Raw genomic sequence first — 26,610 nt, forward strand, 5'->3', positions numbered from 1 at the left:
ACTGCGAGATATGCTGATTAGTTTCTAGCAAAGGCAGGTCCAGCCGTTTCAGAAGCAAAAAAATTGAATTTATAAGATCTAGATTCAGTATTTATGAGAACAGCTGAGCTTATGATTAAATTAATTCAAAATGCATTCGATTCGTATTGACAGCTAGAGGTGCTGATTACATTTTTGCAAAGGTAGATCCAATAGTTTCGGAATAGCAGAAAAAATGACAAAATTGTGACAATAATTATTAGAAATTATTATTATTGATTCATAAACGAATAATATCATTAATAAATATGTAGACAAATAGGTAGGCAGATAGGTAAGCAGATAGATATGTAAACAGATAATCAGATAGAAAAGTTGAAAGAGTAACAGATAAATTTTGATAATGATGGGCAGGTAGTAGTAGTAACATAGACAGGGAGCAGGTGTAGACTGGCGAAGAAGTAGATAAGTAGGCAGGTAAACAGTTGGACAGATAAATCATAAAAAATATATTGATATTGATTCAATCGATTATTTACACTTATAGGGAAGTTCATGCAACTTGCCACAAGACGAAATGTCACTTACAACAAGTTTAATATTTATTACACGTTTTACTACGTTTATTTACAATCATACCATATATCCAATAATAGTTCAATAATACTTTATATTAATTATATTAGACAATTCATTTCATTATTTGTCAAATTGTTTTATCTTGCCTCTAAACAATATGAAATTACACTAAAGAAAGTGCAAATATATTAAAAGTATTCGAATTTTTTATTGTCCAAAAATCGAACTAGAAATTTTTTGCATATTTTCACGTTTTGAAGGTTTCTGAACATTTTGGCATACCTCAGAACAAATTAATGAGTGTGTGTGTATGTTATGTTATGTGGGATACAATTTTAAGTCCAAGTTTTCGGGCGCACGGATCAATCGATTTGAATGATTGAAAAAACATTCGATTTCTATTGATCGGAAGATGTGCTGATTAGCCGAAGATAGGTCCAGCCGTTTCAAAGATTTGGGGCAAAAAGAACGGAGCGCTGGATTTGAATGATTTAAAAAACATTTTACTTGTATTGACGAAATTAAGAATTGATTTAATTTTTGGGAAGGCAGGTCTAGAGGTTTGCCGGTATAAAAAAATATACATATGCTCATCAAATTATCAAATATTTTATAGAGTTTTTAAAATGAGTACTAATTTTGTTAAAAAAAATTCAGTTTCAAACCAAGAGTTTTAATTTTTAAAGTTTACTTATTTTTAAAAAAAAAATCATTCGGCATCTCTTATTAATGTAAACATTCTCAAGAGTTTTATGCGATAAGATCGTCGCTATATAATATATAATCTATAAAATATATAGTTTTTGTAATTATCTCTTATTAATGATTGATCAATATTCATTGATTACTGATTTTTTTCCTTTGAATATTTAATTCTGATACAGGAAGTTTCATAAATTTGCCTTCACGATGTCATACACTACTAGTTTGCTTATTTTTGCGAAACTCTAAATACTAAACAGAGTGTACTTTCCTCTAATTAATTATTCTTTCTCATGTGGCTGCCAAAGTATGTAGACCCAGCCAACTCACTTTTATAATGTATTCAATTCCACATGGGCAATAAAAAAAATTGAAGAAGATATGGCTTAACGTGTTTTTCATAACCCATAATCATAATGAGCTTTTCATCATTTTATTCTATTTACAAAAATAATTAACCGTATACATTATCGTTTAAATACCTTGGTAAAGTTGAGACCTCAGCGGTGCCTTATGTACTTTTTATAGCTTCGAAATATTTTAGAAGTACTTTAACATGGCTGTATAAATTAATGAGATTTTAGTAACGGTATGAGGTATCTCGGCGGTTTTTTAATGGTAAAAGTTAGTCTATTATTACGCAAATTACTCGTTATTTTCTCAAAGTTTGTTATTTATAACATCACATTGTTTTTACAGCGGTAACAACAAATATTTGTTCTCGCAATGGAGAGATAAAAATGATTTATTGATAAATATGACAGAACAAATGCGTTATATATAAAACTGTATCTAAACTTGAATGTGTCGAAAGGATTTGAATTCATAAACATCCTTTTGGAGATCAACAAAAATTACGTGGGTATAATTATGTCTCTTAAACTAGTGATAGAGTTGATACTCAAAAGCATTCTCTTAAAATATTGTTGGCTTTTGAGATGTAGTTTAATTTTAAAAAATTAATAAGGTTTGCTAAAGTAGACTTTTATAAATAAAAACAAGTGTGATATGTATAATTTTAGGTAAACAAAAATACAATGTTTTGCTTTTCATTTAGATTTGCAATATTCCTAAAATTTGTAGACTTGAAAATATTATAAGAAAACTTATCTCTATAAATACTTTTTATATGAGTAAAATAAGTGTTTAAAAAGGTAGATAAAAATTACAAGAACGAATTTGTTTCGTTAAATTACTGGAATTTGACTTATGATGGTGACAAAATTAGTGCAATTTTAAGGCAACAATTTATAACACTCGAACACGATAAAAATATATATAAATGGAACTTCAATCTATAAAGAAAGTAAAATATTTTTTTATTTAATAATCATCTTTAAGGGAGTGCATTTTGCAAGTGGACAGAGCCTTAGTCTTACAGTTTCAAATTTAACGCTAAGTACAAACTGGTTTAAAACAATATAATATTCGTTTTTACTTGAAAACGTAGACTCAAGTATTTTTCTAATTAAAGATAGCTTTCAAGGGCATTGCTTTATTAAGTTAATATATCTCTATTACAAAGTACAGCCTTCTAATCCAAAATTTATCAAAATAGATAAGATAGGTAAAAACAGTGAATTGCCTTCTAATAATGCTAGGATATAGTAAATACATTGCACAACTCATACAACACCACAAATTGTTTAGATCGTTGAAAAAAATAGTTGAAATTACTTACAGCAATGAGTAACTCATTGCTATTTCTAATTATGAAATTGTCAACTATATAATAATTCGCAGAATATGCAAATATACTGCTTTTCCTAGATATGTCTGCCAATATAAGGTATGTCAATTATTTGGCCACCGCCAAATGTTCGATTTTGTAACTTCATAAAAGAAAATATAAATCAAACTAGGGGAGACTGGGTACGGTTGTGCCAAGAAATTGTAGTGATAGCGATCATAACAACTATACTATATTAATTTTGATTTACTGAGATTGGGTTAAAAGGGAGAAAGATGTATGTTTATTCGAACAAGTTTCCATTATTGCATTGAGACAGCTCCTTATATTAACATGACCTGCATTGCTTTTAAAGAGTCAAAATTAAAATTTCATCTTCGAATTATTTTAATAATAAGTGTTAATTGTAACAGATAAAACACTTTGTTTGTTATTTTGCTGTAAGTTGAACATTAGTAGTTATTTACCAACAATTAGTTTTTGCTTAAATAATTTAGCTCAGTCATAATGATGATTTGTTTTCAAAAGTGTGCGTTGGGTACGGTTGTGACAAATTTTGTGAGTATGCTTGGGACATATATTTCTTGTCTTTTTCGGGTAAAGATTAAACAGATAAAAAAATCTAACTTAACTAAGACAAAATACGAAAGGGAAAGGAAAAGGAATAATCAATATAAAAAAAAATCACAAAGAATTCTTGTTAACTTTGTTTAGAAAATTATGTTTTGCTATATATTATTATATTTTATTCATAAGCTGTGCTCGATTGTTCATGTTGTGTTGTGTTACATATCATTGTTATTGAGGTCAATAAAAGTTGTTCTAAACCATGTTGGTGTTTATACCTATTGTTTTTAACTTATTTTTAGGCCTGTCACAACCATCCCTGAGGGTGTAGACAAATGTTCAAATTACCATGTAGTTATCTTTTCTTCCTGGTAACTTGTGAATTAACAAAATTAGGGCTGATCAAAAAAAGTGGCTCAACCGTACCCAGTCTCCTCTAATTTTCTATTAATTATGTATATACCTGAACCAGCTGAAACTCATTGTAGATATTAGTATAATCTATCGGTAGTTTTAATATTAAATTTTTATTAGCAAATATCCATTGTCTGTTCTATTCTCAAGTGGGTATGAAAACTGCGAAGATAAACTAAACCGCAGCCGAAACAAACATTCATCGCGAACGTTAAACGAACGTATTATTAAAACCGTGTTTAAATAGATAACTCACCGTTTCCCTTTTTAAACAGTTGATTAATGGAGCGAACAATTTCAAGTCAGAATGCAAATGAAGTGTTGGCTGCGAACAATTCAGCGCATTCAGAGAAATTAGCAAAGTGCACGAGGCAGTATATTACAATTGACAGATCTAATAGACACTAGACTGAACAATATATTAGTTCCAAGCCTTCCGATTAAAGTGTAAAGTGGTACGAAACAATCGGACTTCAGAATACGAGTATATTGATTCGGACTAATTAAACCCTGCCGATGGCTAAACTCTTCGGGTTATTAGTACGAAACCTTTCAAGTGCTTAGAAGACAAATCTAATAAATATAGATAACAAACTCATGGATAATATGTATTTGATTTGGTTGAGACTATTTCGGAAAATTAAGTAATGATAGACGCTGATAATAGGCACATGGTTAAACAAGTTAACAATAATAAAAGTCCACAAAAAAATAAAGCTGTCTGTATTGGCTGTGGCGCATATGTTTTCTAATATAGTCTTTACCGCTGAATTTACAAGTAAGTTACAGTAATCGCAAAATTTTGGCATACCTTAGAAAAAATGGATATATGTGTGTGAGTGTGCGCGCGTGTGTTTGTGTGCGGATACAAATTTTTCTCGTCTATTTCGGGAACACGGGTCAACCAATTTGAATAATTTAAAAATCTTTTGATTCATATTGATAAGGAGAATGAGTAGTTTTTGGCAAATTAAAAAAATGAAGTATCGTTTAAATTTTTTCGAAAGCAGGTCTAGCGGTTTCAGAGATAGAGTGAAAAAAGTAAAAAAATATGCCGATTGGCGGTCAAAAATGATCATTAGACATATGCACATCCAATTATCAGATATTTTATAGATTTAAATATTAAGTATTTTTTTACATTTCTATGGGTTTAGTACCGATGTTTATCCGTTAAACTGGAATGCGGCGCCTATGCGCTTCGATATTTCTTCTCTAAAACAGACACGCAGAACGATTGCTTTGCAAAAATGTTCAAAATTCTCAGAAAAATTCAAAGTATAAAAATTTTTTCGAAATATAAAAAAATCAAATTTTTCAAAAGTCAATTTTTTCAAAAATTCAAAAATCTCATTTTTTTCATAATGGATTTTAAAGGTTTTTTAAAGTTTGGCCAACTTTTATTTTTTGTGGACCTATGTAATTTATAAATAAAGTAAAAGTAAGTATTATGTTCATGTTTTAGCTCTTTCATGTGATATAAATTCATCCTCAAAAATCTAATTGACCTGGCGTTGGCACGATACTTTTTACTAGACTGTTCAAATACAATACAAAATATTATTGACTATATATTAAATTGTTTATCGACTATACTAAATATGTACCGGATATCCAAAGTATTGACTGGATATTACAAGAATTTGTTGATAATTTAGAGTGGTCACAGATATTTATCGACTATCCCAAAGTTCTAATTTGGTTTATGTCTTGATCCAGAAAACTGCGCCAATTGCCAGTTCTGAGAATTTATTTTATATTCTAAGAATAAGTATTTATCGACTAGTCCAAGTATATATTGATGAGCATTCATTCACTAATCCAAGTATTCATTAACTATCACAAATCTTCATGGGCTATTTCAAGTTTTCATTCCAGATATTAATTGGTTGGCCTAGATATGGATTGTCTATCCTTGCTTTTCATTGTTCATGGCAGATTTTTTTGGCTTCAGCTACTGACTGTCTCAAGTACTGATAGGCTGTTCTAATTAGATGTTTATACACTATCTCAAGAATTTGTTAACCATCTCAAGTATTTACTGGATGTCCCAAGTACTTCTTGGCTGTATCAAATTTTTATTGATTGGTCCATACTTTAATTGACTGATAAAAGCATTTATTAATTCAAGTAATATCCTGCATTACGTCACATGCAGCTTCTTATCAAGCAATAGTGATATCCATTTTCACTGAAAATATAGATTAAATTGTTTCCATGTCAAGATAGTCTTTAAGGAGAACATTGCAGCAAAAAGTTCAAAATGTGATCACAATTTGGAAAAAAGACTACCTAGTGAAAAAAATCATCACAAATACATAGGACATAGTAAAGCACTATGCACCAGTTTATAGAGCAAAAAAAAAATGGTTGGCCCAATTATTTATTTGTTGTTCTATGTATTTATTTACTCTTCCAAGTATATTTACTGTTAACCTCAATTTCATTAGCATTTTGGCATCCTTTAGAAATAAGAAATTTTGAGCTAATTATCAATTCTGGGTTGTTTAAATCAATAAATAATTTTGGTCATTAATTTTGTCGTTGATTATTATGTCAGTTATAGAAATAAATATACTTTCATATTGATTTCTACCTACTTCTTCAATGCTCAACTTCACCTATTTATATAACATATAAACCTGGAGTGAAAATATTTCAACATTTTATTAGGGAATATATTTGCCACAAAAATTGTTTGTCTGGCCGTGAATCAACAAAGATACCATTTCCTTTTTCTTGCTTGCTAGTAGCTATGTTCACCTTCTACAGAAGACAAATATAAAACAAAAGAATTAAAGAGACAGTCACTGACGTGGAAAAACAAAGACCAACTTTTCTCAGGATATTATGAGCTACCATAAACGTTACCCAAACTATGAAATATTTCAAATTTATCTAATAGAATAGAATGTTCTTAGATTGCGTAGTATGTAATTGATTAAAAACGATACTTTGTTTTGAATATTTTACAGTATGTTGTAATTTTTTTTTTTATGAAAATTCAATTACAATTATATATGTCATTCTCTTTGATAACATCACTTTATATAATATGAACTACAATCAACTTACATATTTCGATGATTTATAAACTATTATAGGAATAGTTTTAATGAACAATTAGCTAAGTGGGAATAATATGCATTCCTGTTTCCTCCTAGAATAAAGGTGTCTCAAGTATTTGTGCAATAAGTTTATCTGAAAATTTCTCAACCAGAAATCTGAAAATCAATGTTAGAAAGAAATTATTAAAATACTACATTTTGTTATGTTGCAAATGGCAAAGCAATTTGAAGCATCGTTCTACATGCATTAGAAGCAAATATCAATAAACACTTTGGAGAGATTTAAGATCTAGTACTAAAATTGTAGATGACAAATTGGATCAATTAAATAAAAGTTATAAATCAGAAAATGTGAGAATCAATTACTTTACTAATACAGTTTTTAGGATAATAAGAAAACTGTACTGAACGTATAATGCAGCAAATGTCTGTTGCTCAATTAAACAAAAAGTAGTATTTAGATGTCTATTTCTATGAAGAAAATAAAATCTTGGTAGTTTAATATAAAACACAGTACATTGAAGAGCAAATATTTATGATAAAATATTTCATTGTTTGAACATTAATTAGAACTTCAAAACTACATTATTGTAATCGATAATTCTTGAATACGTTGGTTTTTTAAAAGGCAACTAATAATTGATACATTTTTATTATTGGACTTCCTCTCCTCTAGTTTTGATTATGTATTTTTAATTTGATACAGGAATATCGAGGAAGGGCTATTTTCACTAATAAACATATTTAGGATCTATATTTTTAAGTGAAAAACGATATCACTACATCTTATAGAGCCCCGTAGAAACCCAAATTTATGATAAATAGATAGGCGAACTACCAATTAACAAATTAGGTGGCAATTCTCGAATAGAATAGAAATGTTATGGTCATGTTATGGTATGGATCCCATAAGATTTGTCAAAAACATACATAAGTTGTGCGATCAGGCAAATAAACTATTATGAAATAAGAGCCCAACTTTCGGATAAAATTGAAATGTTCGTCATTGATAAGTAAGAATAAGTGAACTATTAATATTAGAAAAAGAATGCATTAGAATATATTAACCTGAACACTTAGTGCAATATTAAAATAGCTATACAACGGAGGATTGGATCAGACTCTATCGTATCAATCTATCAATTAAGAGGTCAATTCTCTGATAAAATAGAAATGTTATGGTAATGCTGTGTTACGGGTCTATAATAATAATAATAGTTGGTGGTCAAGAACTGTTAAAAAGCTATGTACTTGCTGTGTGATCAGATGTTTTACACATAAAACCTAACCTCCAAAACGTAAAAACGTCATAATATTTAGCTTTGGTTTGACTGCGCGTATGAAAGTAACATCAGAAAGTTGCACTTGTGATAAAATTGTTAATTGACAATTGTACAAAACGCCTGATCGCCCAGCAAATACACTGCCTTCTTAACAGTTTGAGACTACCAACTCCTACGATTATAGACCCATAAGACAACGTTATCATAACATTTATATTATCCGGGAATTGTTGATATGATAGACTCCGATCCAATCCTCTGTTGTAAAGCTGGTTTAATATTACCCTCAGTGCACAGATTGATCTACTCCCTTGCAATGTTTTTCTAATATTGATAGTTGACTCCTTCTTACTTACAAATGACAAGCCGTTGAATTATTTATAAATCTTTGAAGGTGGTAAGGTAAGGCACCCTCAGTTCGTGCTTCGCACAATATCTTATTTCCCTGCCATCGTTTTGTCCTCTAACAAATTTAATAATCCATTTAATACTTATCATCAGGCTACGTGACATCGCACAATTTTTCGTGAGCGGTTCCAAGTGTCATATATGTTATTTATGAGACGCACCAGCGTCATATGTGTCGGTTCATTGAAATAAATGTGTTTATAATGATAAACAGAGAAGAGCATCATATGTTTATGTATGGCTGTGTACGCACTTGGAGAAAATTCAAAAGCTGGATGGAGATGGAAATGGAAAAGCGGAAAGCGGAAAGCAAAAGCAAAAAGCGGCAGTAGAAAGCAAAGCAAAAGCAAAGCAAAAGATAGTTTAGTTGTTTTCCACATCCAGCATGTGCTTAAGGATCAATATCCCTTAACAAGTCACACATATCGGTATTCGTACTAGCAGCGCAGCGCACTGGATGGCGATGGTATATGAGAGATGAAGAAGGGACGTTTGCACACTCAACGCGATATTTTAGTAGACTTTTTAATTTTAAAGACATTCATTATGAACCATCAACTAGTGGTGCATGGCATCGCGTCTTAAGGAAATTGCTGGAACTTCCCGTACCAAAATTTAAAATTTTTAAAAAACTAATCAGCACGACTTCTTATTAATAGAAATCGAATGTTATTCGGATCATTCAAATCGGTTGATCCGTGTTCCCGAATATGCGATGAAAAGTTGTATCCGAAAACACACATACACACACACACACACACACACATATATATATACATATATATATATATATTCAATAGATAAGTCCTGGATTTTTTCAAAACTTCAAAAAACAAATTGTTTTTTATTATTGGATTTACTGTTCGGAAAAGAAACAATCAATATATATATATATATTTCAAGGTATGCCAAAATGTTTAAAACCTTTGCAACGTAAAGATATCTAAAAAATTTTATTTTCGATTTTTTTGCGATTATTATAACTTACCCTACGGGATTAAGTTCTAGTAATCGCAAAAAAAATTTTTGCATATCTTTACATTTCAAATATCTCAGAACATTTTAGCAAACTCTAGAAAAAATGGATGTAAATGTGTGTGTGTGGGTACGGATACAATTTTTCGTCGACGATTTGAAAATTCATAAGAAAAGTATTTTTCTTCGGTGTTAGTTTTATTAGTTGTGAGCGCTGTTGTTTAGTTTACGAGACCTTAATATAATTTCTAAGTATACATTACTTGTTTTATAATATGTATTGTTAATTACAAGTTAGATTCAACATTTTTTTATATAACCTTTATAAAAGCTTACTCTTGGGTGGGGTAATAATAGCCAACTCAACCTTTACTGTGGCAAAGGTTTAAAAAAAAGAAATAGCACATAAAAAAGTAAATGTAGTTAAAAAGGCTATTTTTTAATTTAATAATTAAAAATGAATTGAAGTAAGAAGAATTTAGGAGAAGAAATGAGAAGTATTAGAAGAAGAAGAAATATGTGGTTAGAAGATGAAATGAGAAGATAGTAAAAGAAGAATGAAGATAAGTTAAGAAGTATAGAAAAAAGAATAGGATTATATGAAGAAGATAGTATAAAATTGAAGATTGTATAGGATATATGATTGTATAGAATAATGTAGGTGGCTAAATGCTCGAGTAAGCGAGGCCAATAAAAATAAATAAATAAAATGAAATTAAAAAAAAAAAGAATAAAATTAGCAAGGTTATTTTTGAATTGTATGAACGATGATAAATTTTGATCAAACTTCTTGTAATATATTATTAAGCAAAACCATTTATAAACAAAATCTTTAAAAATCTACATGATAATGATTTTTGGCTTACTTCTTATCATATTTTTTAAGCAAAACCATTTATAAATGAAATCTTTAAAAATCCAATTTTTGGCAGTTATCTCTTTTATCAACGGTGCAAAGTGTGAAGGCGGTTTTAGTATTTTGATGTTCCATGATGCGCATGCAATTTCGCGCATGTGGTACAGCGCTTACGTAATGCTCGTATCTCATTCACAAGGGTTGCTTATCGCGCGAGTGGGAGCGAGACGGACGAATGACAGGCAGGAGGGTTATCAGGGGTTAGCGGGCGCTTGCATTACCAACAATGGACCAGATAATTTGAGACACTTTTGAATTTTTATCAAAACTACTATTTGAAAGATTTTAATATGAAAAATATAAAATATGGAATATTAAAACATTGTGAAAACTGAACTAAATTTTATGCACATATGATTTTTTTAGTATTGATATTGCTTTTACTTTTTCTTTCGGACAAAATTTAAAATTTACATTGCTTGAAAGAACAAATTTATGTAATTTCTTTTGGTATAAAAATTCTTTAAGATTTATTCACATTTTTTTCCTAATTTTGTGCACATTTATTTATTTATAATATCGATTATTGTCGATAGAACGTATAAATCAGTGCAATTCTTTGATTTTAAATTTTTGGTTTAAACTTAGCTGCATTTTAATGTACTCGGTTTCACTTTAATGAACTTGGTTGCCTTTAATGAACTTGGTTGCACTTTAATAAACTCGGTTGCGCTTCAATAATGTTAGCTGCATTGTTTTGAATTTATCTGCATTTTAATGAACTGGAATGCATTTTTATAATCTTGAATGCATTCTTATAAGTTTAGTTGCATTCTAATTAAATTGTTTGCATTTTTATGAATTTGGCTGTAAATAATTTATAAACTTGCTTGCATTTTAATGAACTCAGCTGTATTTGAAAAAACTCAGCCGCATTTTGATGAACTCAGCTGCATTTTATTGAATTTGTTTGCATTTCAATGAACTTGTTTGGATTTCAATGAATTTGTTTGGTTTTTCATAAACTTGCTTGCATTTCAATCAATTTGTCTGCGCGACGGGACTTGTGTCAGGGGTCCCGGGTTCGATACCAACTTCGAGCAGCCTGTTGTCAGGCAGCAGTGACAACGATTTTCACTTGGAAATATAAATAGCAATATTTTTCCAAGTGAAAATAGCCCTTGCCCGGCATTGCTGCACCAATAAAAAGTCAGCTCTATTAGATTAATTCTTATAACAAAATCATCAAATTTGAATGGATTAACCATTGGGTTACCATCTAAAAATATAGGAAGTAAGGAGAAGTTTCAGCCCAACAGCTCATAGGACGTAAGGTTCTGATTGCTGTTAAAAAAATATTCAAAAATAAATGTTTAAAAAAAATTAAAAAAAAAAATTGTCTGCATTTTAATAGACATGGATGCATTTTACTAGACTTGGCAGCATTTTACTAGACTTGGCAGCATTTTACTAGACTTGGCAGCATTTTACTAGACTTGGCAGCATTTTAATAGACTTAGTTGCATTCTAGTAGACTTGGCTCCATTTTACTAGACTAAGCAGCATTTTACTGGACTTGGCAGTATTTTACTAGATTTAGCCGTGTTTTAATAAACCTTGCTGCATTTCAATCAATTTGTCTGCATTTCTATAAACTCGCTTGCATTTCAATCAATTTGTCTGCATTTTAATAAACTTGGCTACATTTTAGTAGACTTGGCAGCATTTTAATAGACTTGGCAGCATTTTAATAGACTTGGCAGCATTTTAATAGACTTGGCAGCATTTTAATAGACTTGGCAGCATTTTAATAGACTTGGCAGCATTTTAATAGACTTGGCTCCATTTTATTAGGCTTTGCTTCATTTTAATAGACTTAGCAGCATTTTACTAGACTTAGCAGCATTTTACTAGACTTAGCAGCATTTTACTAGACTCGGCAGCGTTTTACTAGACTTGGCAGCATTTTACTAGATTTAGCTGTGTTTTAATAAACCTTGCTGCATTTCAATAAACCTCTTGCTGCATTTCTATGAACTCAACTGCATTTTCATTACCTTAGCTGTATTTTTATGAATTTGTGTGCATTTTAATGAACTAGAATGCAGATTATACATTTTACCTGCATTTCTATGAACTCAACTGCATTTTCATTACCTTAGCTGTATTTTTATAAATTTGTGTGCATTTTAATGAACTAGAATGCAGATTATACATTTTACCTGCATTTTCATGAACATGAAATCATCTTTATTTTTATGGATTCTGCTGCATTTTATAAACTCGGCTGCATGTTAATAAACGTAGTTGCATTTTCTTAAACTGAATTGCATCTTAAAAAATTTTATTGCATTTTAATGAACTTAGCTGCATTTTATTGAATTTGGTTGCATTTAAATGATCTTGTTTGAATTTAAATAAAATTAGCTGCATTTTTATGAACTTAGATGCATATTTATGAACCTAACTGCATTTTTATGAACTTAACTGTGTTCCTATAAACTCAACTACAAGAGTAACAAACTTGCAACTTTAATTGGTGCACGAGTTGCAAATGTAAACGATTTTTATATTAATATATTTAAAAAAACGAATTCATTTTAACAAAATGTCAAAATTTGTATCATATTTTTTTAGCAAGAAGTTTGCAGTGATTTGTGTTTTTATGCTAATCCGTATTTTTCATTGTACCAAAAAAATTATAGTACAATTTTGATTTACAAAAATCTCCCCACATCGTCCAGTGCCCTGTATCCGGCGATCCAGTATTTGTATGTTGTCGAAGCTTCGTGCAAGGGTGTTCGTCGGTACCCGCAGCATTCTGCGTTGCCGACTCTTAGGAATCAGTACCACATTTTTTCATCAGTCACTTCTCATCGGCTCACGAGTGAATTCGTCTTTCCTAAAATTTTAAGAGAGAAATTGTGCAAAAAATTATTTTTTCGACAAAAATCATCCCGTAGTGTCGACAGTAATTTTTGAAGTGATCTTCTTGAATTTTAAGTGTTCAGAGCAGAGATTTTTCTGGATTTATCTTATCTTTGATAAGGAGTGAATTTTTGATAATTAGTTTTGTAAACAATACAAAACTAGCTGAAGTTTATCTAGGAGTTTATAATAAAATTAACCAAGGTAAGTGGAGGAATTTTTTTTTTTTTATAATAATGCACTTGGGGGTTAAATATTAATAAATATAAATATGCACATATTTTTGTCAGATTTTTTATTTTTAAAGTCATTGTTACAAAAAAAAATTTTTTTTAGTAACAATGATCAGGTAAATTATATAAAATGCTAACAATTTTTGGGATTTATTCAATAATATTATTTAAATAATATTCTTGGAACAGCTAATTTTCATAGCCAGATTAAAATAAAAATAACTCGATTCGAATTATTATCCATAAATCATTAAATTATTTTTACTATCTATCAAATAATTACATCCATATAAAAAAATATGATGAATAAGTAATTTAAATTAAATTACTTAAATAGTAAAGAGTCTATACATTTTTTTTTAATAAAAATGCACTTGATGAATAATATTAATTAATAAATCATGAAATTTATTAATTTAATGAAATTTATGAATATTATATAAAATGTTAAATTTTAAATTATTTTTGCTATTTATCAAATAATTATTTCAATATAAGAAAAAATTATGATAAATAAAAATTCAAATTAATCTGCTTAACTAGTAGTTAAGTTTAAGAGTTTTTCCTTTTTTGTATGGAAAATTTATTTTTTTTCCTGTATAAATGCACATGATGAGTAATTCTACATAATTTTTTTTATTCAGTTATTATTTTAATTATTATTTTAATCTTTGATTATGAATATTATATGAAATGTTGAACATTTTTTGGTATTTATTCACTACCTTCTAATAAGATTTTTGAAATAGCTTAGATTAAATTTTACATAAATTTGATTTCATAGCCATTTAAAATAAAAATAATTTTAATCGAATTATTATTCATAATGCATTAAATTATTTTTACTATCTATCAAATAATTATTTCAATATAAAAAAGATCATAATTAATAAGTAATTTAAATAAATTTACTTTACTAGTAAAGAGTCTTTACTTTTTTTGTATGGAGAAACTTTGTTTTTTTTTCTGTATACATGATTTTTCTTTATTTAATTATTATTTTAATTATTAATTTAATCTTTGATTATAATTTTCACATAATATATGAAATGCTAAACATTTTTGTAATTGTTCAATATTTTTCAAATAATATTTTTGCAACAGATAAGATAAATTTAGGATAAATTTGATTTCCATGGCCAGATTAAAATTAACTTCATTCAAAATCATTATCCATATGGTATCAAATAATTTTTTTATTAACAAGCAAATAATTACTTCAATAATAACGATTAAAATAAATAAGTAATTTAATTTACTTAAATAGTAAAGATTCTTTACATTTTTTCTGCGGAGAAATTTGGAGATCAATTTTTTTTTATAAAATTGCACTTGATAGGTAATTATAAATTAATACATGTACATCATGATTTTTTTCATTTGAATGTCTATGAATATTATATAAAATGTTTAACATTTTTTGGGATTTATTCAATATTTTTTAAATAAAATGTTTGGAATTGCTAAGATCATCTTGAGCATGAATTTGTTTTCCAAAGCCGGATTAGATATAACTTTATTCAAATAATTATTCATAAAGTTTTAAAACATTTGTTTTAATTTTTAGCAAATAATTGCTTGAATATAATAAATATTTTAATGAATAACTAATTCAATTTAATTTTTTTAACAAGTAAAAATTTTCTGATCATTTAGGGTTTAATTATCGCTTTAGTGCAAAACTGTTTGATCTTAGAATAAAGCTAAAAATTTTCAAAGTTTCTAAAATGAATGAATTTTATGGCGATTTTTAATTTTTAAATCACAATGGCTCAATCAATTACAATATCACTTTAAACTTATTTGGTAATTATATTTTATAACGATTGCTATAAATAATTATATACGAAAAAAACTATCGTGTATAATGATATTAAATATGTTATTTTGATTTAATTAAAATACAACTTTATGAGCAATCGTTGATAAAACATTATTTAAGTGATTAACATATTTATCAGAGATAAAAATTATGTATGCTACACTGCGCAATCAAAACATATGTTTTTTATTTATTGGTTTGGCGTCGTTTTTATTTACAAACATATTATTTATATACAAATTTATCTAACATATAGCCTTACTGAATTGTTGATATGCATATTTTCATGATTATTTGTATGCACTGAAGATGGGTCAAACCAAGACTCGAAACGTATGCTCTTGTAATAGGCATTTTTCTTCATTTTTAGTTTTTATTGCTTAGATGCCCAAACACGTTTTTCTATATAGGGCAGAGCGGGGCTTAAAGGTCTACCACTGATATATCAAAAACGAGTAAAGTTAGGACTTTTTAACAACAATATTTGAAAGTAGAGGAAAAATTATGTATAACTAGACCCACCTTGATTCTTACGACTTTGCTTTCGAAAAAAACTGCAATGTTTAAAAATCCATAACAAAACTATTTACTTGCGTTGTTATTTGTTTTGATTATGAGCTTAGTTTTCCAGACCTTAGATTTGTGTTGCTTAGTTTTCGAGATCGTAATATAATTTTTAAGAATACGTTATTTAATTTGTTTAATAAGATGTATTGTTAATTTTAAGTTAGATTCAAGAAATTTTTTCATATGATCTCTAGCTAATAATAAAAGCTTACACCTGGATGGAGACCCAGGCTTAATCTGGCTATGGAACTCAAATTTAAGCTAAGTTTGATGATTTTAGCTGTTCGAAATATCTAAAAATAATGAATACATCTCAAAAAATAATTACTAACCATAATAGGTAAAAGTGTAAAAAATAAAATAGAAAATCAAAAATAAAAAGTAAATTGAGTTAAAATGAGCAAATTTACAAAACAAAAATTAAATAAGTAGTTATTCAGGCTCTGTTGATTAATATTTCTAGTAAAATACGAGGATCAAGTTTAATTACAGTATTATCTCTGTTCTAAATGCACCCATGAAATTTATATAATAATGTAGCTATTATTTAGTAAAATTCATTGAAAATTAATATAACACATTGGACCTGTTTGCACCCTGGCCGTCCGAATTTACCCCGCCTATGGGGTAAAAATGACCAGGTTCCGAATTTTTGAAAAAGCAGCAAAAAAAACTTATTTCTAGAATGATGGATTAACTGGCATTTTTACTAAACATAGTCACATAGTTGTTTGTTTGATATGTGTTAGTTGATAGTTACTGGAAACTTCATACCTAAATTTTATTTTGTTAAAATATAGATAAATAAAAAATTGCTATTGGCTTTTTTTTAAACTTTGCTTTTAATCTGTCACTATCTTACTGTCAGTGCAATAACTTCTAGCGGAAACAAAGCTTATTGTATTAGTTAGCATTTCCGCAGTTTAAATTGCAGCGCTAATTATACGAAATGGTAATTGATAAGAATTCAGGATTCTGGTCTATAGAGAAGTTCGTTGAAAATAACTCAATTTTAATACCTACATGCATTAATGCCTTATCTATTAACAAAATACCTACCTGTACTAGAGCAAAATATAATTGCTACTGCCGATTAAAATTTTGCGAATTTCTTAGTAAGTAGAATTTTGCTTGTACCACTTATATTAATTGCCGGAGCGGGATTTCAAGTTGTAAAGTATCAATCGGCTTGAAGATTTAAAATTATTATTATTAACTTCCCGCCGAAGAAGTTTGACTTCTCAACGTTTCAAGTCATTCTGAATCGAATGCGACTAAATTTGGACAAAGCATGTGTGTGTATGTAAGTGAGTCACTTTCTTAGACGTTATTAACTTCCCGTAGGGTAAGTTATTGTAATGGGCCGAAAATCGGAATTGAAAATTTTAACATTTCTCGACGTTTTTGAAGGTTTCTGAACGTTTTGGCATACCTCAGAAAAAATGGATGTGTGTGTGTGTGTGTGTGTGTGTGTATGTGTGTGTGTGTGTGTGTATGTATGTGTGGATACAAATTTCCAGTCACGTTTTAGGGCGCACGGATCAACCGATTTGAATGGTTCAAAAAACATTCGATTCCTATTGATAGGGAAAAGAGCTGATTAGTTTTTGGCAAAGGCAGGTCCAGCCGTTTCGGAGATACGGGGCAAAGAGTGCAGAAAATAGAAATCAAATTTTTGAGAGAACGGAGTATCCGATTTGAATGATCTAAAAAACATTCAATTAGTAATGATTGGGAGAAGTGCTTATTAGTTTTTGGCAAAGGCAGGCGCAGCCATTTCAAAGATACGGAGCTAAATATGTAAGAAATTGCAGATTTTGAGAGAACTAAGCGTCCGATTTAAATGATTCAAAGAACTTTCTGCTTGTCTCAACAAAATAATTGATTTTGGAAAAAAAAATTTTGTTCATTTTTTTTTTTTTTTTTAGTTTTTTGTATATCGAAAATATTTCAGATTTTATTTTTAATTCTGACTATAGTTCTAATATACTTCACAAATAATTTCAACTGTGCAATTCAGTTTAAATAATTCTCATAAATATTTATAATAATCTATTTGAAAACATTCAGTATTCCTCGAACATTTCGTTACGGTACGGGAAGTTCCAGCAATTTGCCTTAAGGCACGATGCCATAATTGCCTCAAGACAGAATTCCACTTACAGCTAGTTTATTATTTATTTATTTATACAAATGGCAAATTTATTTGACCTGCTTTTCTAAAAATGTAATTAATCTTCATTGTGACTATACAATTATGTTTTTTGAATCATCCAAATTAGACGCTCCGTTCTCTCAAAAATTGAATTACCATTTTTTGCATTTTTTGCCCCGTATCTTTAATACGGCTGGACCTGCATTTGCCAAAACTAATCAGCACGTTGTCCCATCAATAGGAATTAAACGTTTTTTGAATCATTCAAATTAGACGTTTTCTTCTCTCAAAAACTGAATTGCCCATAAACAGTTGAACATTTTACCTAAAACAAATAGCTGAATATCAATTCTTGTTATGCAACTTGCCTTAAGGCAACATGTTACTTACCACGAGTTTTAATGAATTTCCACGGCTGTGTCACATGGCATATAATGGCTGTACCGTATGTGACATAGTCTATATATCAATGTTTAAATTGTAAATTCTCCTATGCGAACATTTCAATTAACAATATTGATTATTAATTGTATTGAATTCAGTCTTAATTTAATATGGACCATTTCTATGGAAGGGATGTATGGATAGGAGGACGGCGGCTATAAATGGTATATAGAGAAAATTAGCCCCAATTATCATATGATTGTGTATTATATTTGAATGTATTATTAACTTCCTGAAGGAGAAGTTTGTTTTTATCAAATAATCCGATTTGCTAATTTTATGTTTTCTCGACGTTTCAAGCCATTCTGAATCGAATGATACCAAATTTGCAAAAATTATGTGTGTGTGTAGGACGTTCTCTCAAAAACGGGTGGGCCGATTTCAAAAATTTTAAGATGAGGACTGGCGTTTATCAATTTTGCGCAACGATCAGCCAAGCTGTTTTTTTGTAAATAGTGGAAAAGTGAAAAATTTTCGTCCACGTTTTAGCCCGCAATTCTGAATCGATTTTGAAAATTTAAAAACCGTTCGAAAGATATTGGTTGGTAATCGTGCTAAATAGTTTTTAGTAAAGTGTTTTCGAAAAAAATTTGTCGACGTTTTTCATGATTTTTTTTACGGCAGATACCATAGTCTTATACAAGGATGAGCAACCCGCGGCCCGCGGGCCGCATGCGGCCCGCCGAAGGTTTTTGTGCGGCCCGCCAAGCATTTCTCAACTACAGAATATTTTTATAGATATTTTATCAAATGCAGATGTAACGGCTAATTTTGATATCAGTCAAATACTGGTAAAAAGTGTTGTTCGCAGAAATAGCATTTCCTAATAAAATGAATATTAATTTAAATATTAGCTTAACAATATTGTAAGAAAAATTGAGAACTTGTCGCGAGCTTTAAATCATTATTTTTGTATATGAAAAAACAATTGCAGTACTTTCGTCATTTTGGTAATAAAGAATAATATCTTTTACAGTATCTTGTGTTTCACATTTCATTTTCAGAAAACGAAAATGTGAACAAATTTTAATTGTGATTTCAAATGTTCAAAGCTAACAAAACAGCTGTTTTCATGTTTTTTTCGCCATTTACCATGCAAAATAATACAGATTTAGAAAATGTATTTTTTCAGTAAACATCGCAATTTTTTATAAATCTCATGTCAGCCATAAGAAATTTTCGTTTTTGAAAAAAAAAAAAAAAACAAATCAAATTATGATAAATTATATTTTTGGAAGTACGTATGTGTGCAAACAATTACACAGGTCCACAAAAGAAAAGTCTCTGGATAATAATTCATTCATTCATAAAAAATGCTGAAAAATGCCAGTTTTTAGATGTGAGTCTTTTGGCAATTTTGTTGCAACAAATCTTTTGACTTAATTTTAGTTCAGATTTTTGAGTTTATGAAAAAGCTTCAGTTTTATTTTAGAAGTAAAAGTAATTTATTTTTATCATGGGTTTTACAAACAAAACATTTTTTTAAAATTTTGTTATTTATTTTAATTTTGTTAATGCGGAATGGAAAACTACTTACAACTCCAAATTTTCATTATTTTATAATAATCGTTTTAATAGAAATTTGATCAAGATTTTTCTGAGCTTATAAAAAAGCTTAAATTTATTCGTTCTATTCGCTGCAATATTCTAAAAACGAATCTTACATATTGGCAACGAAATGGTTACCTCCGATAAAACCAACTGATTGATTTGCAGGCTTATCCTACCGTACATATATTTTCCGATGTGCATTAGAAAACTATTGAATGCTTGAGAGAGTGCACAGTTGCAATCTCTCCTAATTTAAGAAAAGATTATAATCTAGATTGACTTGGGGATGTGCATTAGAAGTACATAGTTTTTGAATGTCTTGCAAAAAGAGCAATTCTAGCAAAAAAAATTAGAAATTTAATATTATAATCTGAAGATAAAACTGTTTTTAAAAGAAAACTGAATTTTTTTCAGAGTTATTGAAATCTCACTCGTTTCGCTATTCATAGCATAACCTAATTCAAATATGTTAGTATTTTAGTATTGTAGTGAGTAAATTATCAATGTAATTTGTGTTAGCTGCCCCTTTTATTTATATATCACATATTTATACATTCAAAATTAGTTAGTCATTTCTAATACTAAACATTTTTTCTGTGACTAAACCTTTGCCGGGACAGCTAGTATATATATAAATTATGTGCGGCCCGCCATAAAATTTTTAAAAACCAAATTGGCCCGTGGGTTAAAAAGGTTGCTCGCCCTTGGTCTTATAGATCATACTAAGATATCATGGCCCTGCGACAAGTCGTTCAATTTTAAAAATTTGTCAAAGTTTGCAAATATTAGTATCGTTTTTTGGCGTTTGTCAAAATTAGAACTTTCATCGATGTTTGCTTAAAAACGTCTGAGCCGATTTTAAAAATTTAAAAGCCAATCGATGTATTTCGATGTGGATTCTTTTCTCCGAGCGATCTCGGCTAAGCCGTTTCTTTGTAAATAGCAGAAAAGTGAAAACTTTTTTGTCCACGTTTTAGCTCTCAATTCTGAATCTATATTCAAAAATCAAAAGCTTTTTGAAGGATATTGTTTGGGAATGATACTGATCGAATTTAGGTGAAAATCGATCGAGCCGTTTTCTTGTAATAAAGTGTAAAAAAAATTTTTACATTTGACAATTCAAAAGCCGTTCGAAAGATATTAGTTGGCTAATCGTGCTGATTAGTTTTTGGTAAAGATCGGCCGAACCGTTTTTTTGTAATAGTGTAAACAAAATTTTTTTTTGACGTTTTTCATAATTTGTTTTTTGACGGCAGATACTATAGTCTTATAAAACATACTAAAATGTTACGGCTCTACGAAAAATAGTTTAATGTTAAATTTGAGAAAATATAATATTCAAAATTTGTGTCAAAAGTTGCACTTGTGATATGATGAGTCAAACATTGTCAATTTATTAGTATACTTGGAATAATGAACTACAATTTTAGGACCTATAAGCACGTGTCTGTATAATTAATATAATTACAGTCAATTTAAATGTAAAATCCCACGAAAAATCAAGAATCAAGTGATGAATCTCCTACTAGAAGATTGAAAAAAATGACAAACGTTTTTAAATGAAATGTAAAAAAATAAAAAAGAGATCTCATAGGAGATAAACTTTTTAAATGCATTTAAACAATTGAAAATTAAATGTGTTTGAGAAAATTCTATTTTTACACATTTCGGGAAGTTCATGCAACTTGCCTTAAACTAAATGCCACTTTCAACTAGTTTGATCCATATTTAGAGTAACAATGGTTATTGCTACTGCTCGATATTAGGTTGTACGTAATGTCATTTTCACGATCATAATAAAAAATGATTCTCTTTCAACTTTTAAATATGAAGTAACGTTTATTTTTCTTACAATAGAATCATAATCCTACCCATTCTGAAAATGGGACAATAAGCTTTAGAGAAAATATATAAATTTATCTTATCCTCCATTGACATAAAAATGTCATGTATTTGCTTGTTTAGTCTTAATTAAGAAATGTTCCACAACTTTCTTAAGCGTCGACGTTTTCACGAAGATCAAATCTATTTATAGCTGCGCTTTATGTTTATATTCCCCTGAAAAAAACTTTTTTAGACAGAAGAGATGAACTGTTGAAAGAATTATATACGTGTAATCTTATTCAGAAAATCAAATTATAATCATTTCAGATTTGTATAATATAAAATATTTTTTGGCTTCGAAATTTATAAAATATCTGGAATATATATAGTATAAAATATCGTAATTCAAAATTTCTGGAATATATTATATAAAAAATCTGGAATGTTACATGTTTTAACCCTTTCCACTCGGATGCCGCCGAAATAACATATTAAAATACATATTAATTTCGGAATTAGCGAGTATGGCACTGACGCATTTTTCAATAAGCAATAAAAAATTTAATTCAATTTCAAAGTTTATGTTTTAGCCAGAAAATCCGACGTGCTAATTTTATGTTTTCTCGTTCTTCAAGTCATTCTGAGTCGTTTGAGACCAGAATTGAAAAAAAAAGTGTGTATGTGTTTTTATCCCTTTTTTTATCTTTCTTTCTTGAACCTCTTTTTTACATTTTTAAAAACAGCACCGATTTAAAAAAATTCAAATCTTTCGATTAAAAGACTCTCGTTGATTAGTTTTGCGCTCTGATCGGCCAAGCCGTTTCTTTAGAATGAGCAATTTTTACCCTCAACTTTTTGCAAAATATTCTGAACCGATTTTGTGAATTTATTTTTATATTATTTTTATTTTTTAAATTTAATTTTGCGAAGATCAGCCAGACCGTTTCTTCGTAAGTAAATGTTAAAAAAAAATAATTTGGCGTTCATAATAAAACTTAACATGGATATATATATCATCATCTTAAAGGAACAATCTAGAATATTGGAGGCCTGCAAAAATTGGTTCAATTTTAAAAAGTTTTTTAGGACATATACAAACGCATTATAATTACGTTCTTGCATTGTAATTAATATAATTACATACATGTATTATAAATATGTTGAAAGATATCGATTGAATACTCCATTGATTAATTTAAGTGAACGCAAAAACTTTCAAAATTTCATTTTTTTTAAATAAGCACCCCCTAAACAATTTTACATTGCCGTTAGATTGCAGTTATATAACATCTGTTACCTGTTACATTGCGGCAACCTTATCAAATGCATTGCCTGAAGGTAACTATTTCCGCATCATGTGCGTTACAATGTGCGTTACATTGTGAAGTTGCGGTAACTTACGGTAACGTACATATGCAATATAGATATGCGTTACATTGTGAAGTTGCGGTAACTTACGGTAATGTACCCATGCGATATGAATCAGCACTTTTTGCAATGCTTTTAATTTATGCGAAAATAAGTGATTTTCTATAAAAAAAAAAAGATTTACTCATATTTCATTGTATTTATTATTTAAAATTAATATTTTACAATAAACAAAGTAGCAACAAATATTTTATACTAAATAGAACAGTAACAAATATTTTATAACAAACAAATAGCAACAAATATTTTGAACTAAACAAAACAGTAATAAGTATTTTATAACAAACAAATAGCAACAAATATCTGTTGCTATTGTTTGTTATAAAATATTTTGTACTAAACAAAACAGTTTTTATAACAAACAAATAGCAACAAATATTTTGAACTAAACAAAACAGTAATAAGTATTTTATAACAAACAAATAGCAACAAATATTTGTTGCTATTGTTTGTTATAAAATATTTTGTACTAAACAAAACAGTAACAAATAGCAACAAATATTTTGAACTAAACAAAACAGTAATAAGTATTTTATAACAAACAAATAGCAACAAATATCTGTTGCTATTGTTTGTTATAAAATATTTTGTACTAAACAAAACAGTAATAAGTATTTTATAACAAACAAATAGCAACAAATATTTGTTGCTATTGTTTGTTATAAAATATTTTGTACTAAACAAAACAGTAACAAATATTTTATAACAAACAAATAGCAACAAATATTTTGAACTAAACAAAACAGTAATAAGTATTTTATAACAAACAAATAGCAACAAATATTTTACACTAAACAGAACAGTAATAAGTATTTTATACTAAACAAAATAGCAACAAATATTTCATACTAAACAGAACAGTAACAAATATTTTATAAAAAGAATAACATTATAATAAAGAAAATAGCAACAAATATTTTATACTATATAGAACAGTAACAAAATTTATAAAGCAATAACAAACCTCATAACAAGACAGTAATAAAAAAAACAATATAATAAACAATACAGCAACAAATATTTTAGACGATACATAAAATTTATATCAATTACATTTATTTTTCGTTATATACACAATGAAAAACAAAATAGTAACCTATTAAACGAAAAAAATAACATAATAATCTAGAATATTTTAAATGTTAAAAATAACAGTATTAAATATGTTATAATAAATAGTAACAAATATTTTTCGAAAATAATAACAAAAATATAAAATTTATATTCATTACAATTATTAATTTCATATTTTCAAATGAAACACAAATTAAATATAAAACTATTTTTGAATGATATTAATTAATAAAAGATGGAAATAAAAATATCTAGTTTTGGTCCAACTATTAAAGCTAATCAAGCTATCTCGACACACTAATTTACAGAAACTTTATTACATAATTCCAAATAAGGATGACAATTTTCAAATACAATTATATTTTTTTGCAGACAAACAATACAACTATTAGAATTATAGTTGAGCATTATTAAGCTTTGATAATTTTTTTTATCGAGATACTTCCAACATCTTCATTCTCAATATTCACAATTTGTCTTAATTCCATTGTAGCCCATTCAGTATGTACTATTCCACCTTAAAAACAAATGAGAAAGGTTAAAACAGAATTTACAATAGTAATTAGTTAACAAGAACTATGATATATACCTTTCATTTATTCCTTGTTTTGCTGTTAAAAGCCTCTCGATATTCTTTCATATTATACACATATGTTATTCGAGGCAATTTAGGATTCAAACCGAGACTTAGAATCCAATCCTAAAAATAAATTATTACAATAATAAAATATAAACCTCAAAAGCCATTAGAAATTTAAACAGCTATTTACCTTTAGTATCTTGTGGCATTGTCCAAAACTAAATTCTCATATCCAAATAATAAGCTCTAGTTTTTTTGAGACATCTCCAAACGCGGGCCTTATAAAATAATTAAGCTTTTAGCACAGTAACCAACAAATAAATTATACTTACCCTTCATAATATTATATCAAACAGCACTTCTTAAAATTCATTTTGAGGTTATTTCTTATACTCTTTCGATTTCGACGTAGCTGAACAAATAACACATAAGCAGATATGTAAAGTTTACGCCATATATACGATATATTTTTGCATTTTTATTTATACACGTAGAACTCAATATTACAAAATATTTAAAATAAAACAAGACAAAACAACCCCCGCATATGAAGTATAAAATGGCGTTCAGGCGACAGGCTGCAATGCACTCTGGGAAACTTGACGCCTGAGTCTGAATCCCTCTGCCGAAAAAGGAAGACAACCGTTAAACGTTCAAAACGTTTAATCGAATTCAAAAATTTGAATATACTTTTTGAAATGTTTGTAAAAACTTCTAAGTTTTTAAATTTTTTGAAAAAATTAGTTTGTTTTAAGTAATTGAAGAAGTTAAAATTCTGTTTTTGTTAAAGAAATGCAATTTATTAACTTCCCGTAGGGTAAGTTATAGTAATCGCAAAAAAATCGAAAATGAAAATTTTTGCATTTCTCGACGTTTTGATACCTTATAAAAAATGGATGTATGTGTGTGTGTGTGTGTGTGCGTGTGTGTATGTATGTGCGGATACAAATTTTCGTCGACGATTTCGGGAACACCGATCAACCGATTTGAATAATTCAAAAAGCATTCGATTCGTATTGATAAGGAGACGTGCTGATTAGTTTTTGGCGAAGTCAGGTATAGCCGTTCCGAAGATACGGGGCAAAAAGTGCCGAAAACGGTAACTCAGTTTTTAAGAGAACGGAGCGTCCGATTTTAATAATTCAAAAAACATTTTACTTGTATTAACAAGGTGAAGAACCGATCAAATTTTCATAAGGGCAGGTCTAGCGGTTTCGGAGAGCTAATGAAAAAAGTAAAAAAAAATGCCATTTGGCGGTCAAAAATGATCATTAGACATATGCACATCAAATTATCAGATATTTTATAAAGATTTTAACAATAAGTATAATTTTGGTTTACATTCCTATGGGTTCCGTACCAATGTTTACGCGTTAGACGTCGACGCGGCGCTTACGCGGTTTGATATTTCGTCTTTATGCAGTTAAAGCAATACGATTGCTTTGAAAAAAAGTTTAGATCTTTCAAAATATGTCAAAATAAA

The 26,610-nt window shown here is 28.6% G+C and overlaps 1 protein-coding gene across 2 annotated transcripts in view; it reads left to right on the plus strand.

Annotated features, from left to right (window-relative positions):
* The window catches only part of LOC113377249 (pleiotrophin-like), a 393,535-nt gene that overhangs the window by 124,469 nt on the left and 242,456 nt on the right, over positions 1–26,610 (plus strand). The window contains exon 1 of one of the 2 annotated variants that reach the window (XM_026617500.1): positions 13,573–13,653. The exons of the other annotated variant lie outside the window; for it this stretch is intronic. The gene's annotated coding sequence lies outside the window, so the exon portion shown is untranslated. Of the gene's footprint in view, positions 1–13,572; positions 13,654–26,610 lie in introns of those variants that run through there. 2 annotated transcript variants of the gene reach the window in all.

This window comes from Ctenocephalides felis, unplaced genomic scaffold (assembly GCF_003426905.1).
Source record: "Ctenocephalides felis isolate EL2017-DRISC unplaced genomic scaffold, ASM342690v1 CF-g0.4_SCAFFOLD_01886, whole genome shotgun sequence".
Classification (NCBI taxonomy): Eukaryota; Metazoa; Arthropoda; class Insecta; order Siphonaptera; family Pulicidae; genus Ctenocephalides; species Ctenocephalides felis.